Here is an 18,825-nt window from a genome sequence, read left to right as displayed (position 1 = left end):
CCTTCTGAAGGACAACTAGGGATGGACAATACATACTCGTCTAACCATTAAATGAATAATAATTTTTAAAAGCTGTGGAGAGAGAAGGGAGGTAATGTTTTGAGTCTGGATGACTCTGTCGAAGCTGGAGAGAACTGGAAATAGGATCAGATTTATATTGGTGGGGGGGGGGGGGGGTGGAGCAGTGGGGCTGGATAGAGGGCCAGCGATAGGTGGAGATTGACAAGGATGTCTTGGACAGAAAGACAAAGGGAATGTAAATTGAGGTGATTAAGGCAAAGGGTGGTGCAGATAGTGGCACAGAAAGAGATTAGAATGTGTTAATGGCAGAACAAAGGTGAGCAGTGCGTCAAAGGGCAACTAGGAACAGAATAACAGATAGCCCTAGCGGGGTGGGGGAGAGGGAACAATATTGAGGGAAAAACAGATCGATGGAAGAAAGGAAAATAAATGGGTAGAAATAAAAATGGGGTGAAGGTGGAGGAGAGAGTTCACAGTCTGAAATTATTGATTGTTGAGGCAATAAATGCTGGCCAAGCCAGCGATATCCACATCCCATAAATGAATAAAAATAAGTGGACACCACTGTAGCTAAAGATATAAGGAAAGGACGAAGGATAAAGGAACAAGCAATGGTTGTATGAGGCCAAGCTTTAGGTTGTAGAAACAGGAGGGAATTCAGGAAGATGAGCAGTTGCACATAGAAACATATGAAATAGGAGCAGGAGGAGGCCATTCGGCCTTTGAGCCTACTCCGCCATTCATCATGATCATGGCTGATCATCCAACTCAATAACCTTATCTCGCTTTCCACCATATCTTTTGATCCCCATCGCCCAAGTGCTATATCTAACTGCATCTTGAAATCAAACACTATTTTGGCCTCGATATTTCCAGTGGTAATGAATTCCACAGGCTCAGCACTGTCTGGGTGAAGGAACTTCTCCTCATCTCTGTCCTCAATGGTCTTCACTGTATCCTCAGACTGTGACCCCTGGTTCTGGACACACCCACCATCGGGAACATCCTCCCTGCATCTACCCTGTCCAGACCTGTTAGAATTTCCTAGGTTTCTATGAGATCCCCTCTTCTTCTGAACTCCAACGAATACAATCCTAACCGATTCGATCTCTCTTCATACATCAGTCCCGCCATCCCAGGAATCAGTCTGGTAAACCTTCGCTGCACTCCCTCTAGAGCTAGAACATCCTTCCTCAGATAAGGAGACCAAAACTACACACAATATTCCAGATGTGGCCTCACCAAGGCCCTGTATAATTGCAGCAAAACATCCCTGTTCCTGTACCCGAATCCTCTCGCTATGAAGGCCAACATACATCTTGCCTTCTTTACCGTCTGCTGTACCTGCATGCACAGTTAGGTCACAGAATCATACAGCGCACAAAGAGGCCATTCAGCCCATCATGCATGTGCTGACTCTTTGATGCAGTTATCTACACCCCTTTCCCCTTTAGCCCTGCAATCTTTATTAGGAACATAGGATTTAGGAGCAGGAGCAGACCATTTGACCCTTTGAGTCTGCTCCACTATTCAGTAAGAAAGATGATCTGTGCTCACCATTGTGCCCCCATAACTGTTCAACCTTTCCTCATAAGATAACCTCTTCATCCTACCAATGAGTTGTGTGAACCTTCTCTGTACTGCTTCTAACACAATTATACCCTTTTCCAATAAGGAGACCAAAACTGTACACAGTATTCCAGATGTGGTCTCACCAATGTCCTGTACAGCTGGAGTAAAGCTTCCCTACCCCTTGCAATAGATACCATAGTGCCAGAAGATTGGAGGATAGCAAATGTTGTCCCCTTGTTCAAGAAGGGGAGTAGAGACAACCCCGGTAACTATAGACCAGTGAGCCTTACTTCTGTTGTGGGCAAAATCTTGGTCGGTTTATAAGAGATAGGATGTATAATCATCTGGAAAGGAATAATTTGATTAGAGATAGTCAACACGGTTTTGTGAAGGGTAGGTCGTGCCTCACAAACCTTATTGAGTTCTTTGAGAAGGTGACCAAACAGGTGGATGAGGGTAAAGCAGTTGATGAGGTGTATATGGATTTCAGTAAAGCATTTGATAAGATTCCCCATGGTAGGCTACTGCAGAAAATACAGAGGCATGGGATTCAGGGTGATTTAGCAGTTTGGATCAGAAATTGGCTAGCTGGAAGAAGACAAAGGGTGGTGGTTGATGGGAAATGTTCAGACTGGAGTCCAGTTACTAGTGGTGTACCACAAGAATCTGTTTTGGGGCCACTGCTGTTTGTCATTTTTATAAATGACCTGGAGGAGGGCGTAGAAGGATGGGTGAGTAAATTTGCAGATGACACTAAAGTCGGTGGAGTTGTGGACAGTGTGGAAAGATGTAACACGTTACAGAGGGACACAGATAAGCTGCAGAGCTGGGCTGAGAGGTGGCAAATGGAGTTTAATGCAGAAAAGTGTGAGGTGATTCATTTTGGAAGGAATAACAGGAAGACAGAGTACTGGGCTAATGGTAAGACTCTTGGCAGTGTGGATGAGCAGAGAGATCTCGGTGTCCATGTACATAGATCCCTGAAAGTTGCCACCCAGGTTGAGAGGGTTGTTAAGAAGGCATACGGTGTGTTAGCTTTTATTGGTAGAGGGATTGAGTTTTGGAGCCATGAGGTCATGTTGCAGCTGTACAAAACTCTGGTGCGGCCGCATTTGGAGTATTGCGTGCAATTCTGGTCTCCGCATTATAGGAAGGATGTGGAAGCATTGGAAAGGGTGCAGAGGAGATTTACCAGAATGTTTTGCCTGGTATGGAGGGAAGATCTTATGAGGAAAGGCTGAGGGACTTGAGGCTGTTTTCGTTAGAGTGAAGAAGGTTAAGAGGTGACTTAATTGAGGCATACAAGATGATCAGAGGATTGGTTAGGGTGGATAGTGAGAGCCTTTTTCCTCGGATGGTGATGTCTAGCACGATGGAACATAGCTTTAAATTGAGGGGCGATAGATATAAGACAGATGTCAGAGGTAGGTTCTTTACTCAGAGAGTAGTAAGGGCGTGGAATGCCCTGCCTGCAACAGTAGTGGACTCGCCAACACTAAGGACATTCAAATGGTCATTGGATAGACATATGGACGATAAGGGAATAGTGTAGATGGGCTTTAGAGTGGTTTCACTGGTCGGCGCAACATCGAGGGCCGAAGGGCCTGTACTGCGCTGCAATGTTCTATGTTCTATGTTCAATGTTCCATTTACCTTCCTAATCGTTTGCTGTACCTAACTTTTTGTGATCCATGTAGCAGGCCACCCAGATCGCTCTGTACCACCAAATTCTGCAATCTCTCTCCATTTCATTAGTATGCTGCTTTCCTATTCTGCCTTTGAAAAATGGACAAGCTCACATTCCCCACATTATACTGCATTATATTCCTTTTCCAGTATTTATTCATGTCCGAGGATTTTTTTTTTTAGCATTCATGTAATGTGGGCGTCACCCTCTTTACCAGTAATTAACTACCCATTCCTAATTGCCCCTAATTGCCAGAAGCTGGTGGTGAGCTGCCTTCTTGAGCCACTGTAGTCCCTGTAATGTAGGTAAGCCCAGAGTGCTGTTAGGGAGGGAGTTCAAGGGTTTTGACCAAGTGATAGTGAAGGAACGGCGATATATTTCCGAGGCAGGGTGGTGAATGGCTTGCACGGGAACTTCCAGCGGGCGGTGTGCCCATGGGTGAGATTTTCCCAGAAATCGGCAAAGGGCATTGAGCCCGCCAACAATAATTGCGGCTTTTCAGTCACAGGTTCCACACCATACCGCTGGCAGGGCCGCCTGTGATTTGCCCGCCCTGCCATCACCTGTAATTATCGGGGCACCACATTTGAAGGCTGCCCCATGGCACACCAGCCACACTTTGTAGGTCACCGGGAAGTGACGGCTGTCAAGCAATACTCCCCAAGTTTTCGGACGCCACCCTAGAGAAACTCCTGGATGCAGTAGAGGTCTGACCTGATGTCCTCGGCCTGCGCACATGGAGAAAACCAGCCAGCAAGATCACCGACCCAGCATGGGAGGCAGTGGGAGTGGTGGTCAATGATAACGCCCTGCAGAAAAGGACAGCCATCCACTGCAGGAAGAGGACGAATAATCTCCTCCGTTCTGCAAGGCTAAGTCACTTTTCTCATCACTCTCAACTCGCACACTCACACATCTACACGCATCTCAAGGGATGCCAGCACTCCATGTGTGTTCTCCCACACTCATCTTCGCCTCCCCTGCTGATCATGTCCTCATCACCGCACTCCTTCCATTCACTATCCACATATGCCAGGCATCTTATCATCTGCCCTGGCATGCGTCCTGCTTATACTCTGTCTTCATGCAGGACATGTTGGCTCACAGCAAGAGGGAGACATCCCAGATGGGCGGAGGGATGCTGGTGTTGAAGGTCTTCACTGGTTTCGAGAACTGAGCCATCCAGCTGGCTTTTCAGCGTCCCGGTGCTCTGCTCCACCAAAGTGTGAGTTGATGTATGAGCCTCATTGTATCTTGTCTCAGCTGCACTCCCTCCGCACAGGCACGGCCACAGTGGGTAGCCCTTGTCCCCCAAGGAACCAAACCTGCAGCTGGCCTGGAATCTGAAACATGTTAAGGATCTAAGAGTGGCTCAGAATGTAGGAGTCGTACTACTCTCTGGGGATTGAGAACATACCTGAAAGATGCATTTGGTGTGGTCGCAGGCCAGCTGAACATTCAGCGAGTGGGAGCCTTTGCGGTTCATGTAGTTTACTGCTTGATGCCCTGGAGATCTGAGTGCCACATGAGTGCATTCGATGGCATCCTGCACCTGTGGAAAGCCAGAGATTTGCACAAAGCCCTTCATTCCCCTTGCAACCTGGCTGTAATTTTCAGTGACATTGGCTGTAGATGCTGTCCAAGTCCCCGTGGTGCCAAACCCTGCAGAAGGTGGCAGATGTGACCATGTCAGCGAGATCACCAGGCTCCATGATTGGTAGGTTCTATTCACTGCAGTATCAAAACAAGAGACTTGACGGCTAGCATTTGTCTCCTAAAGACCACTCTTTGCCCTCTAATTGTCCGAAGCTACCTTTCAAAGCCCCCTGACTCATGTCCTGGCCACTGCATTGATGCCCAATTCTTCATTTGCATGTTGGTTGGGCGAGATCCCACACCACGCTTTCCCCACATCACATGACTGAGTGGCCATAATGCTGGCCATTCTACTGCATCCTGAGCTCTTAACTCATGCGCAGGCATTGTTCCAAGTTTCTCTCCAAGGCCTTGCATTCAACCTAGTCTATATGGGGCAGTTGTTAATATGCACCTCGGCACAGAGCCAAGATTTAGGAGCGCTCCACTCAGGCAGTGGGCCATTGCCAACTCTCTAAGGGAATGTAGTTGTTTGCCCATTCGGCCAATGGCACAGGCATAACTGGTCTTTCCTTTAGCCTTGCCATTGTCAACATCATACCTTTAGAAGCCACGCCCCTTAAATTTGAGTAGGACCATCAGCCTGTGATGACTGTCTACCCATCCACCGCACTGCCTCAGGCGTCTCTTTCCTCTGTGAGGCCCTTTCAAAAATCCATGGCACAGAAGCAGAAGGCAACCTCAGGAATGGTGCTTTTCACACTTGACATTATTCCCCCTGGCTTCCCCAAGTCAACCCCCGAGGCCCTGGCTAATGCTCTGGGGTCATGGGTTCAAATCCCACCCCCGCAGCTGGCGGAATTTAAATTAAATTAATAAATCTGGACTATAATGTTAGTCTCAGTAATGGTGACTATGAAACTTTCATTAATTGTTCTAAAGACCCATTTGGTTCACTTTAGGGAAGGAAATCTGCTGTCCTTACTTTGTCTGGCCTGCATAGGGCGGTACGGTAGCACAGTGGTTAGCACTGTTGCTTCACAGCTCCAGGGTCCCAGGTTCGATTCCCGGACACTGTCTGTGCGGAGTCTGCATGTTCTCCCCGTGGCTGTGTGGGTTTCCCCCTGGTGTTCCAGTTTCCTCCCACAAGTCCCGAAAGGTAATTTGGACATTCTGAATTCTCCCTCCGTGTACCCAAACAGGCGCCGGAATGTGGCGACTAGGGGCTTTTCACAGTAACTTTATTGCAGTGTTAATGTAAGCCTACTTGTGACAATGAAGATTATTATTATGTGACTCCAGATCCACAGCAATGTGGTTGATGTTTAACTTCCTTCTGTAATGGTGCAGCTACCCGTCAGTTCAAGGGCAATTACGGGTGGACAACAAATGCTGTCATTTCCAGCGACGCTCACATCCCATGAAAGAATCATTTTTTGTTTCTTCTGTCCCCTCCATAAAATCCATCAGTCAGTATAAACGTTGTATTTTCTAAGTGGCGTGCAGGTCTGTAATCTTCACAAATACACTGGAGAATGTGGCAGTTAAATCATTTTCTTGGAGAAATGCCTTAAAGTTTGTGAGTTACAGGAATCCTGACTATTTTTACTCTTTCTTAAAATAAACATTTTGCAAAGATAGAAATATAAAAGTTGCAAATACATGAAATGTACACTGGGTCCTAGCAGTATTTGTAAAGAGGAGTAACAAGTTGAAGGTGGCAAAGGCACCTAACACCCAAAACACTTTTCCGATGCTGATACACTTGGGCCGGATTTTAGTCTTGACTCATGACAACGCAAGTTGCATACTTTTACGCCTCCCAAATCAGACTCCCGACTGGTTACCATCTTTCCCTAGACTTTCCTCTCATCCTAGGAAACTCCTTCATCCCAGGGACCAATTTAGTGAACCTTCGCTGTATCTCCTCCAATACAAGTATATCCTTTCGCAAATGTGAAGACCAAAACTTTAGACAGATGTGGTCTCACCAACACCCTGCACAATTGCAGCAAGACTTCTTTATTCCTTGTGGTGAATGGAACTTCTGTTAATTCACCAGTGCACTGTGATATCATGTTACTGCTGTATCGTGTTACGTTATGTGTTTAACCCTGTGAACTCCACCTATGGGCCATTGTACGGCTTCACCCACAGGGGGATATGTCGGGGCATGTACGGGCTCGCCCATGGCTCCACCCCTTACAGGGAGTATAAAGGCAGCTGACCTGCGGGGCCGCATTCATTGTTGTACCAGTCACAGGCAGGCTCAGTTGTAAGCTGATTAAAACCACGGTTTACTTCTCAACGTGTCTCTCAGTGAATTGATGGTCGCATCATTCCTATTCTCCAATCCTTTCGCAATAAAAGCCAACATGCCATTTGCCTTCCTAATTGCTTGCTGCACCTGCATGCTAACTTTCTGCATTCCTTGCACAAGAACACCAAAGTGTCTTTGAACATCAATCCTTGTAAGTTTCACACCTTTGAAGATATATTCTGTTTTTCTATTCTGATGATTAAAGTGAATAACTTCACACTTCAGTGCATTACACTTCATCTGCCATCTTGTTGCCCACTTACGTAAGTCATCTATGCTTCTTTGCAGCCTCACTGTGTCCTCCCACAGGTTACCTTTCACCTAGTTTGGTATTATCCGCAAATGAGGTCCACTTGCCTGGATGAATGCAGCTCCAACAGTACTCAAGGAGCTCAACACCATCCAGGGCAAAGGTTGATTGGCACCCTATCCACCACATAAAACATTCACTCCCTCCACCACTGATGCATAGTGGCTGCAGTGTAAACAATCTATAAGATACACTGCAGCAACTCACCAAGGCTCCTTCGACAGCAACTTCCAAACCCGCCATCTCTAGAACCTAGAAGGACAAGGGCAGCAGATACACCACCACCAAGTTCCCCTCCAAGCCACACACCACCCTGATTTGAAAATATATCGTTGTTCCTTCACTGTCGCTGGGTCAAAGTCCTGGAATTCCCTCCCTAACAGCACTGTGTGATACCTACACCATGTGAATCGCACTTTGTCTCTTCAGCTATGTCACTGATATAGATTGTAACTTAGAAGCAAAAACAGGAGAAATTATCAAGAGGAATGAAGAAGTGGCAGAGGGATTGAACAAAATTTTGGGCTGGATTCTCTAGTTAAATGGGATTCCCATTGATGCCATCCCACGCCGCTGGGTGGGGATGCGCTGCGGGCGGGAAAAGTGAAGAGAATTCCGGCCTTTGTGTCTGTCTTCACAGTAGAAGACACATGTTTCATACCAGAAATAGTCAGTAACGTTGGGGCTCAAAAGAATGAGGGAATGAAGGAAATTAACATCAATAGTAATAATAACCTTTTATTGTCAGAAGTATGAAGTTACTGTGAAAAGCCCCTAGTCGCCACATTCCGGCGCCCGTTCGAGTAAGCTGGTACAGGAATATGAACAAGGCTGCTGGCCTTGTTCTGCATCGCAAACCAGCTATCAACCCGCTGAGCTAAGCCAGCCCTCAACAGAGAAAAAGTAGTGAAGAAACTTAAGGGACTGAAATCCGACAAATTCCCAGGACTTTCTGGCCTACACTCTCTGAGTCTAAAAGAGCTAGCTCCAGAGATAGTGGATGCGCTAAATATGATTTTCCAAAATTCCTCATACTTGCAAACGGTCTCATTTGATTGAAGTTGGGAAATGTTACACTGCTTTCTAAGAAAGGAGGGAGAGAGAAAACAGTGAACTACGGGCCAGTTAGCCTATCATCAGTTGTTGAGAATCTATTATTAAGGAAGTCTGAACAATGCACTTGGAAAAGCATTGTGTGATTCAAACAAATCAACAACTAAAGAGAAATCCTGTTTGACAAATTTATTAGAGCTTTTCAAGGATGTAACCAGTCGGGCAGATAAAGGGGGCTCAACGAGTTGTGAATGTTTGGAATTCTTTACCCCAGAGGGTTGTGGATGCTTCATTGTTGAATATATTTAAGACAGGTACAGATTGATGTTTGTCTTTCTTGGAGAGCGGGCTGTATGTGTGAATTGTGGGCGACAATCGGGTTCCGGCTCACATTCATGAAGGAAGAGGTACAGTGCCCAATAAAATGGCAGTAATGGACCGAACATCAGAAATCGGTCAGGAGATGGGCGTGCCAGCACTGGAGGTGACCTGTGACAAGAGAGTGGTCAATCTTCTTGGTGAACATGTGCTGTGCATGCAAGAGGTGCAAGATCTCCTGCTCAGTAGCACTAGCTCTGTAGCCGCACTGGGAGAGGAGAAACTGCCCCTGAAGCTGACCTATCTCACGGGTGGCAGATGGGTGGCACCATGAGATAGCAGCTGCACCCCAGCATCGCACCCTGTCAGTCATCCCAATAGCACCCCACGGCTGAGCAATCATAAACGGAAGTTGAGGGATCCATGCATTTTAGGGGACATCTCATCCTCCTCTGATTCCTTGACCTCTCAGGCAGAAGTACCATCTGCTAGCTGGGTCCAGCCAAGAACATCTGCCCCTGCAGAGGTGCAGGCATTCTAGTGGCAGGGAGGGCCTGAATGCACCCCTGCACCATGAGGCCAGCCACTTTGTGGCACGGTGGCACAATGGTTAGCACTGCTGCCTCACAGCGCCAGGGACCCGGATTCAATTCTGGCCTTGGGTGACTGTGTGGAGTGTGCACGTTCTCCTGTGTCTGCGTGGGATTCCTCCGGGTGCTCCGGTTTCCTCCCACAGTCCAAAGATATGCACGTTAGGTGGATTGGTCATGCTAAATTGTCCCATAGTGTCCAAAGATGTGATGTGCAGGTTAGGTGGGGTTACGGGGATAGGGTGGGGACATGAGCCTAAGTAGGGTGCTCTTTCGGAGGATTGGTGCTGACTCAATGGGCCGAATGTTTTCCTTCTATACTGTAGGGATTCTATGGACCATGATTGTCATGGCCATACAGCCAGGGAAGTGTGCAGCCTGCCTCCACCTCCTCTGAGGCAACAAGGTGAGCACTATGTCCAATAGTGGAGGACATTGTGTTAGCCACAGTATTATATGGATCACGGTGGCGTTTAGGTGAGTTATGTTGTGTAGAGTAATTAAATGGATATTTACAAAGTGAAACAGGAACACTTTTCTGTGCAGAATGTTAATTGTCTATTCTAGAAAACTGACCTTTGCTAGTAGTCAAAAGCCTTTCCATGTCTGACCTGGGATTGCAGTGGTAAGGAGGGTCCAAATGGATTCCTGCACCATGAGAACAGCCACTTTGTGGCACGGTGGCACAGTGGTTAGCACTGCTGCCTCAGCGCCAGGGATCGGGGTTCATCTCCGGCTTAAGGTGACTGTCTGTGTGGAGTTTGCACGTTCTCCCTGTGTCTGCGTGGGATTCCTCTGGGTTTCTCATGGTTCTCTATCAGTAATTGGCCTTAATCAATCCTCAGGTGTGTTTACTCACAGGATGCTTCCAGTGCCCTTCCCATGGAGTGTCAACTGCTCTCTGCCCAATAATAAAAGCCAAATACTGCGGATGCTGGAGATCTGAAATAAAAACAGAAAATGCTGGAAACCCTCAGCAGGCTTGGCAGTGTCTGTGGAGAGAGGAACAGGGGAAACGTTTTGAGACCAATCCCTCTTCTTCAGAGCACCTCAGCCTTCCAGGTCATTCTTGGAAGGCTCCCATCATATGCAGCGCCTTGATATTGGAATGTCTGTGATCATGATAACCTCCAAGTTCCTCCCACACTTTGCAAAATGCACATGGTGAACAAGACATCCCGGGCCACTGCAGCTGTGCCTGTGCAGACTAAAGGTGGCCTGGTGCTGTACCCATGTCACAATGATGATTTGTAAAAGGAGGACTTGACTGCAGAAGACTTTGCAGTGGCGATAGCAGGTCTATAGCCACGTTGGGTGTGGTTTACAGAGACTCCTCCCCCCCTGGGAGAGGGTCCCTTGATTGGCAGGCAGGGACGAGCAGTTTTAAAAGTTGAGAAAAAGACCAGAAGAAAGTTGCTCCACTCCAAATGGCGCACACTTCCCGACCTGACAGATGTGACCGTCTCTCAAAGGAGAAGTACATTTCTTTTCTCAAAGGTTCTCAAAAGCCATACCAGCCCATGAAAATAGTGTGTGAGAAGAAATCCGATTTTGTTGTGGTCATCACAACGGGAACCTTGACCTCGGAAGAGGCACATGTGCATTTCTCACCCAAGGCCTTCCCGACTCGCAAAAAGACCCCACGGACTGGTGTGGGAATCTGGTGGGCGGAGGACTTCCAGAGAAGTCGAACTAAGTTCATCACCCGATTCATACGTCATTGGGAGACGGAAATCTATGCTTATTACCAACATTTTTTGTTTTTGTGGATGGCCATAAACGTCTTTCTTTGTTCTTTCACAGGATGTCTGAGTCGCTGACTATAGGGCAGCACTTATTGCCCACCCCTCATTGCCTTTGAGAAGGTGGAGGAGCCAGCTTCTTGAACTGTATAGGTACACCCACAGTGCTATTAAGAAGGGTGTTTCATTCTTTTTTGACTTGTTGCACTTTGATTCAAGTTAGTGATTTGCTGGGCAGCACGGTGGCGCAGTGGTTAGCATTACTGCCTCATGGTGCCAGGTTCAACCCAGGCCCAGGGTCACTGTCCATGTGGAGTTTGCACATTCTCCCTAGACTAGCCATGCTAAACATCTTAACTGTCCTTGAAGACGTTGATGAACGGTTTCCATCGCCTGCCAAACCCATCCACTGACCCTCTTAAGGCTAACTTAATTTTTTCCAGCCTAAGAAATTTGGCCAGCTCGCTCACCCCCCCCCCCCCCCCCCCCCCCCCCCCGGCTTCGGCAATCCCGAGTCCCTCCACTCCAACAAAATCCATCTCTGGGCTTCCAGGGAGGCAAAGACCAAGACGTCGGCCTCTCCCGCCCCTGGATTGTCTTCCGACAATCTGAATATCGCCACATCTGGATTCGGGGCCACCTTCACCTTCAGCACCTCAGGCATTATGTCTGCGGACCCCTGCCAGAACCCCTTCAGCTTCGGGCATGCCCTAAACGTATGAATATGGTTCACGGGCCTCCCTGTGCACTGCCCATACCTATCCTCCACACCCTCAAAGAACCTCCTCACCCTGGCCACTGTCATACATGCCCTATGGACTACTTTGAATTGAATAAGGCTAAGCCTAGCACACACAGAATGAATTCACTCTCCTCATAGACTCTTCCCACAACCCAGCCTCCATTCCCCCCTCCCCCCAACTCCTCCTCCCACTTCCATTTATGTTCTCCTATCGGCGCTCCCTCCCAGTCCATTAACTCCTTGTAAATCTCCAACGCCCTACCCTCGCCTAATCCCGCTTTCGATACCACCTTGTCCTGCAGCCCCGGGGCGGCAGGTCGGGAAAGGATGGCACCTGCTTCCTCACACAGTCCCGCACCTGTAAGTACCGGAACCCATTCTCGCAGGGCAGCTCATAGTCCTCCTCCAATTTCTCTAAACTGGAAAAACTGACCCCCCACTAACTGGTCCCCGAACCGCTCAAACCCTGCCCACTGCCACCCCCGAAAACCCGCATCCAAACCACCCCGCCGATGCAACTCTCTGATTACCGCAAATCATCGCCCACACTGAGGCACCTTCCAGCCTCAGATGCTGCCGCCACTGTCCCCACACCCTCAGAGCCGCCACCGGACTCGTGGAGTACCTGGCCGGCGTGAACAGCAGAGGTGCCATCAACAATGCTCCTAAGCTAATGCCCTTACAAGACGCTGTCTCCATCCGCTCCCACACCAACCCTTCCCCACCACCCACTTCCTATCCACGGCTATATTCCCTGCCCAGTAATAGTTCAGTAAGAAGTCTTACAACACCAGGTTAAAGTCCAACAGGTTTGTTTTGAATCATTGGGCGGGATTCTCCAACCCCTGGGTTGGGCTGGGTCGGAGAATGACTGGGGGGCGGGGTGAATCCCGCCCCGCCGCTCTGACGCTGGCTGCCCAATTCTCCGACGCCGTTTTTTTGGCGGGGGCGGGGATCGCGCCGCGCCGGTCGGGGGCCGTTGGCAGTGGCCACCCCCGGCGATTCTCCGGTCCCCGATGGGCCGAGCGGCTGCCCGTTTTCGGCCAGTCCCGCCGGCGTGGATTAGACCAGGTCCGTACCGGTGGGCCTGGCTCTGAGGGCAGCCTGCGGACTCCTCCGGGGGGCACGGGGGGATCTGGCCCGGTGGGAGGGGGGGGGGGGAGCCACGATGGCCTGGCCCGCGATCGGGGCCCACCACTCTTTCCCTATGCGCCGGCCTCTGTAAGGCTCCGCCATGGCCGGCGCGGAGAAGAAACCCCCTGCGCATGTGCAGGAAACACGGCAGCGGTTCTGGGAACACGCCGGCGTGCCTGTGCATGCGCCAACTCGCGCCGGCGGGCGGAGGCCCTTCGGTGCCAACCACTGCAGCGCCGACCTAGCCCCCCAAGGTGCGGAGGATTCTACACCTTCCGGTCGGCCCGACGCCGGAGTGCTTCACGGCACTCCTTGGCGCCAGTACGGCCCGCCCCGCCGGATTCCGGAGAATCCTGGACATCAGCTTTCGGAGCGCTGCTCCTTCCTCACCTGAAAGCTAGTGATTTGAAACAAACCTGTTGGACTTTAACCTGGCGTTGTAAAACTTCTTACTGTGCTCACCCCAGTCCAACGCCGGCATCTCCACATCAGTAATAGTTCATTATATTTGGCAAGGCCAGCGCTCCCCCCCCCTCACCCCTCCCCCTCCCCACACGAACCCCAAAATCAGAGCACTAATTTTCCTGAAAAAGGTCTTTGGAATGAAGATCAGGAGGTGCTGGAAAACAAATAAGAAACTTGGGATTCCCAAGCCAGGAATCAAACCTGGGACCCTGGAGCTGTGAAGCAACAGTGCTGCCCAATAAAGGCACTGTTGAGATTTGAACTCAGGGTCTCCTGTTTACTAGACAGGCGCTTTAACCATCAAAGCCACAGTGCCAATAAGCGACAATAGTGAACCAGTTTTTTTTATGACAATGGTTTCATGGGGCGCGATTCTCCGACCCCCCACCAGGTCGGAGAATCGCCGGGGGCCGGCGTGAATCCCGCCCCCGCCGTGTCCCGCATTCTCCGCCACCGGAGATTCAGCGGGTGCGGGAATCGCGCCGCGCCGGTCGGCGGAAATCCCCCGGCGATTCTCCGGTCCGCGATGGGCCGAAGTCCCGCCGCTGTCAACCCTCGCCAGCTGGCGTGGATTGAACCACCTTTCGAACGGCGGGACAAGGCGGCGCGGGCAGGCTCCGGGGTCCTGGGGGGGGCGCGGGGCGATCTGGCCCCGGGGGGTGCCCCCCCCGGGGCACACCGATCCACGGGCGGGCCTGTGCCATGGGGGCACTCTATTCCTTCCGCCTTCACCATGGTCTCCACTATGGCGGAGGCGGAAGAGATCCCCTCCACTGCGCATGTGCGGGGATGCTGTGAACGGCCGCTGACGCTCTCGCGCATGCGGCGCACGGCAAAGTCATTTCCGCGCCAGCTGGCAGGGCACCAAAGGTCTTTCCCGCCAGCTGGCGGGGCGGAAATCAGTCCGGCGCGGGCCTAGCCCCTCAAGGTGAGGGCTCGGCTCCCCAAGATGCGGAGAATTCCGCACCTTTGGGGCGGCGCGATGCCGGACTGATTCGCGCCGTTTTTGGCGCCGGTTGGCGGACATCGCACCGATTGCGGAGAATCCCGCCCATGGTTACCATTAGTGAGATTAGCTTTTGAATTACAGGTTTATTAATTGAATTAAATTCCCACCCCCTGCCATGGTGGAATTTGAACCCACGTCTCCTGTTCACGAGCCAGCCTGGGGCTCTGGATGACCATTCCAGTGACATGACCACCCTTACAACAAGCTGTAAACAGAAAACAGTGATTGGAAAGTGGGTCCTTTGTAACCAAACCACCACTAACGCTGCAGAGAAAAAAAACTAGTGGTAAAACCTTGATCTTTGCCAAAATAGCAAAGTCAAAAAAGTACAGAAAGTACGAGCTGTTCTGTCAGCTCCATTGTCATTGGCTTGATGTGGTATATTAGTGTTATTGATGTTTTCTTTTCAATTACATCAGCTCTCAATCAGATAACTGTCACAACATTAGAAGTTTCTACCGAAGAGAAAGAGAGGGTGGGGTGTTGAAATGTTAAAGAATTATTGAAACATAGTGACAGAGCCTTTCAGTCCATTTTTCCTGTACTGAACCTTTGGCAGAGCTAGCCACTTAATTGCACTCCCCTGTTCTTTCCCCATAATCCTCACTTTTCCCCCTTCAAGGTGCAGTACACTCCAGATCACAACAATGTAACAAAAATGTTTCCTTCTTTTAAAAAATTTAGAGTGCCCAATTCTTTTCTTTCCCAATTAAGGGCCAATTTAGCATGGCCAATCCACCTACCCCGCACATCTTTGGGTTGCGGGGGGTGAGACCCACGCAGACACAGGAAGACATAGGGCAGCACAGTAGGACAGTGGTTAGCACAGTTGCTTCACAGCTCCAGGGTCCCAGGTTTGATTCCCAGCTTGGGTCACTGACTGTGCCGAGTCTGCACGTTCGCCCCGTGTCTGGGTGGGTTTCCTCCGGGTGCTCCGGTTTCCTCCCACAGTCCAAAGATGTGCAGGTTAGGTGGATTGGCCATGATAAATTACCCTTACTGTCCAACAAGGTGAGGTGGGGTTACTGGGTTACGGGGATAGGGTGGAGGTGAGAGGCTTAAATAGGGTGTGCTTTCTAAGAGCCGGTGCAGATTCATTGGCCTGAATGGCCCCCCTCTGCACTGTGAATTCCATGATTCTATGAATGTGCAAACAAAAATTACGCAAAGAGTAGTGAGGCCGTGGAATGCCCTACCTGCTACAGTAGTGAACTCGCCAACATTGAGGGCATTTAAAAGTTTATTGGATAAACATATGGATGATAATGGCATAGTGTAGGTTAGATGGCTTTTGTTTCGGTGCAACATCGTGGGCCGAAGGGCCTGTACTGCGCTGTATTGTTCTATGTTCATGTTGCCTCCAATTCTATTGCCAATCACCTTAAATCTGTGGCCTCTGTAAGCATGAGGTCATCCAAAGATCAGTGTTCAGGCTCACAGCAAGTCCCATTCCCCTAGCAACCTCGGGCGGGATTCTCTCAGCCCGGGGCCGGGCTGGAGCATCCCAGCCTCCGGCGCGAAACGCGGCAGGCCCCCTCCCCCCGAGGCCGGCACGCGATTCTCTGCAGAGCGGAGAATCGGTGCCATTGGCGCCAGCGTGGTTGGCACGCCGCTGGTCAGGGGCCGCTCCACGCGGCCGGCCTGCCGATTCTCGGCCCGGGACGGGGGGGCGGCCGTCGTAAAAAACGCTGAGTCCCGCCACCGCCGTCCACGCCTACTCTCAGCCGGCGGGAACCCGTGTGAGGGGGGGGGGGGGCCCTCAGATGTGGCCTGGCTCACGATCGGGGCCCACTGATCACGGGACGGCGTCTCGTGCTGGGGGCCTCCTTCTTTCCGCGCCGGCCCTTGTAGTCCTGTGACATGTTGCGTCAGGGCCGGCGCGTTGACGGAAGCCATTCCGCATGCGCACATTGGCGCCGGTGCCACTGCTCATGCGCACGTTGGCGCCGGTTCCACTGCTCATGCGCACTTTGGTGACGGTGCCACGGCACCCATTTGACGCCGGGATCAGGCGTGAACCGCTCCAGTGCTGTGCTGGCCCCTACTTGCTGATCCTGAGTCAACACTTAGCCTGAGGATCACAGTTTCCTGCCCCTTATGTTCACTAACCTACATTGACTCCTTGTCAAGCAGTGGATAATTTTAAAATTTGCATCCTTGTTTTCAAATCCCTTGTCCCTCGCTGTCTCGGCAATCTCCTCCAACCCCACAAACCCCCCTCCGAGACATCTGCCCTCCTCTTATTCTTGACTCTTAAGCATTCCAAATTATCATTGCCCCTCCATTGGTGGCAATTGCTTTGGCCCCAAGCTCTGGACTTTGCTCCCAACCGCTCTCAGCCTCTCAATTGGGCTTTTCTCCTTTAAGAGCCGGTGCAGACTCAAAGGGCCGAATGGCCTCCTTCTGCACTGTAAATTCAATGTTAATCTATGATTAATCTAGGACAAAGGTTCGGCACAACATCGTGGGCCGAAGGGCCTGTTCTGTGCTGTATTTTTCTATGTTCTATGTTCTATGTTCTAAGAGACTTCTCAAGGCCTTTCTCCTTCACCTGGCCCACTATTTCCTGAACTGGCTTGGCGTCAGACTTCTGCCTGACAAGGGGTCATCCAGACTCGAAACGTTAACTCCGTTCTCTCTCTACAGATGCTGTCAGGCCTGCGGAGATTGTCCAGCTTTTTCCGCTTTATGTTTCGGTGTCATTCTTCGTTTGATAATGCCCTTGTGGAGTACCTTGGGCGTTACATGGCATTGAAGTTGTTGTCCTTTGGATAGCGACGCTATTGCCACTGCAAGCAGTTTCTCTTCATTCACTCTATCAAAGTAGCTCATGATTTTGAACACCTCTATCAAAGCTCAGAAGATCCCAGATCTCTCTGCTCCCAAAGTCCTCTAAAATTGTATCATTTATTTTATATTGTTTCTCATCAACCTTCCTCCTAAAATGCATCACTTTGCACTTCTCTGAATTAAATTTCATCTGCCTGTGTCATCCCATTTCATCAGGCTGTCCTGCTAAAGTCTCTTGACTATCCACCTCACCGTTTAATAATAATAATCTTTATTGTCACAAGTAGGGGTTACATTAACACTGCAATGAAGTTCTGTGAAAAGCCCCTAGTCGCCACACTCCAGCGCCTGTTCGGGTACACTGAGGGAGAATTCAGAATATACAAATCACCTAACAAGCGCGTCTTTCGGGACTTGTGGGAGGAAACCGGAGCACCCGGAGGAAACCCACGCAGACACGGGGAGAACATGCGGACTCCACACATGCAGTGACCCAAGCCGGGAATCAAACCCGGGACCCTGGAGCTGTGAAGCAACAGTGCTACCCACTGTGCTACCGTGCTGCAACCTATTGTACCATCTACAAGCTTTGAAATAATGCTGCTACACCCAAGTCCAGGTCATTAATATGTATTGAAAAGAACAGTGGCCCTAACATTGACCCCTGGGGAACACCACTGTATGTAACTGTTCACCACTACCCTAAGAGTTTCTCCCTAAACTGATTTTGTATCTATGCTGCCACCACCTTTTAACCCACGAGCTATAATTTTTGCTGACATGTCTATTGTGTGGGTGCTTAGTCAAACACCTTTTGAAAGTAAACATAACGATCCATCAACTGCGCTACGTTGATGAACTCTCTCTGTTACTTCATCAAGGAACTGAATGGGGTTTGCCTTGATCAAATTATGTTGTGGTCCATTTATTATTTTAAATGTCAACTGATTTAATCCCAGATTATTGTCGCTAAAGGTTTCTCCATCATCGATGTGAGGTTAACTGTCCTGTAGTTGCTGGGTTTAACCATCTGCCCTTTCTTTCAAATTTGCAATCCTCCAGTCCTTTGGTGCCACCTCCATATTAAAGGAGTTTGTGGCCAGGCCCGTAAATCCTTCAGTAACCTGGGATGCGTCCTGTCCAAATGCGATGCTCTTTATTTTTATCCTATCCAATATCACTTCTGATTCCTCCTTTACTGCTACATTCCACGTCTGCATGTAAAATACTTATTTAGTACTTTATGCATGCCTTCTGCCTCCACAATATCTATTTACCGCTCCCCAATTAGCCCCAGCTTTGCTTGGTCAGTCTTTTACTTTTTCCATCACTGAGACAGTGTCACAGGTGGGTAGAAGTATTAAACTAAAAGTAAAATAATAATAATAAACTTTTATTGTCACAAGTATGAAGTTACTGTGAAAAGCCGCTAGTCGCCACATTCCGGCGCCTGTTCGGGTAAGCTGGTACGGGAAT

General features: G+C 49.7%; 1 long non-coding RNA gene and 1 other non-coding gene across 8 annotated transcripts in view; one reads left to right on the top strand and one right to left on the bottom strand.

The window, feature by feature from the left end:
• LOC140411075 (uncharacterized) overlaps positions 1 to 18,825 on the top strand; it is a 655,969-nt gene that overhangs the window by 586,435 nt on the left and 50,709 nt on the right. The gene's annotated exons all lie outside the window — the stretch shown is intronic.
• trnat-agu (transfer RNA threonine (anticodon AGU)) lies at positions 13,793 to 13,866 on the bottom strand. Its single transcript has one exon. It is a non-coding gene; the product is annotated as a tRNA-Thr (tRNA).

Source organism: Scyliorhinus torazame, chromosome 4 (genome assembly GCF_047496885.1).
Source record: "Scyliorhinus torazame isolate Kashiwa2021f chromosome 4, sScyTor2.1, whole genome shotgun sequence".
In the NCBI taxonomy this organism is placed as follows: Eukaryota; Metazoa; Chordata; class Chondrichthyes; order Carcharhiniformes; family Scyliorhinidae; genus Scyliorhinus; species Scyliorhinus torazame.
The sequence above is the reverse complement of the archived record's forward strand: the minus strand, read 5'-3'. Positions and strand labels throughout refer to the sequence as shown.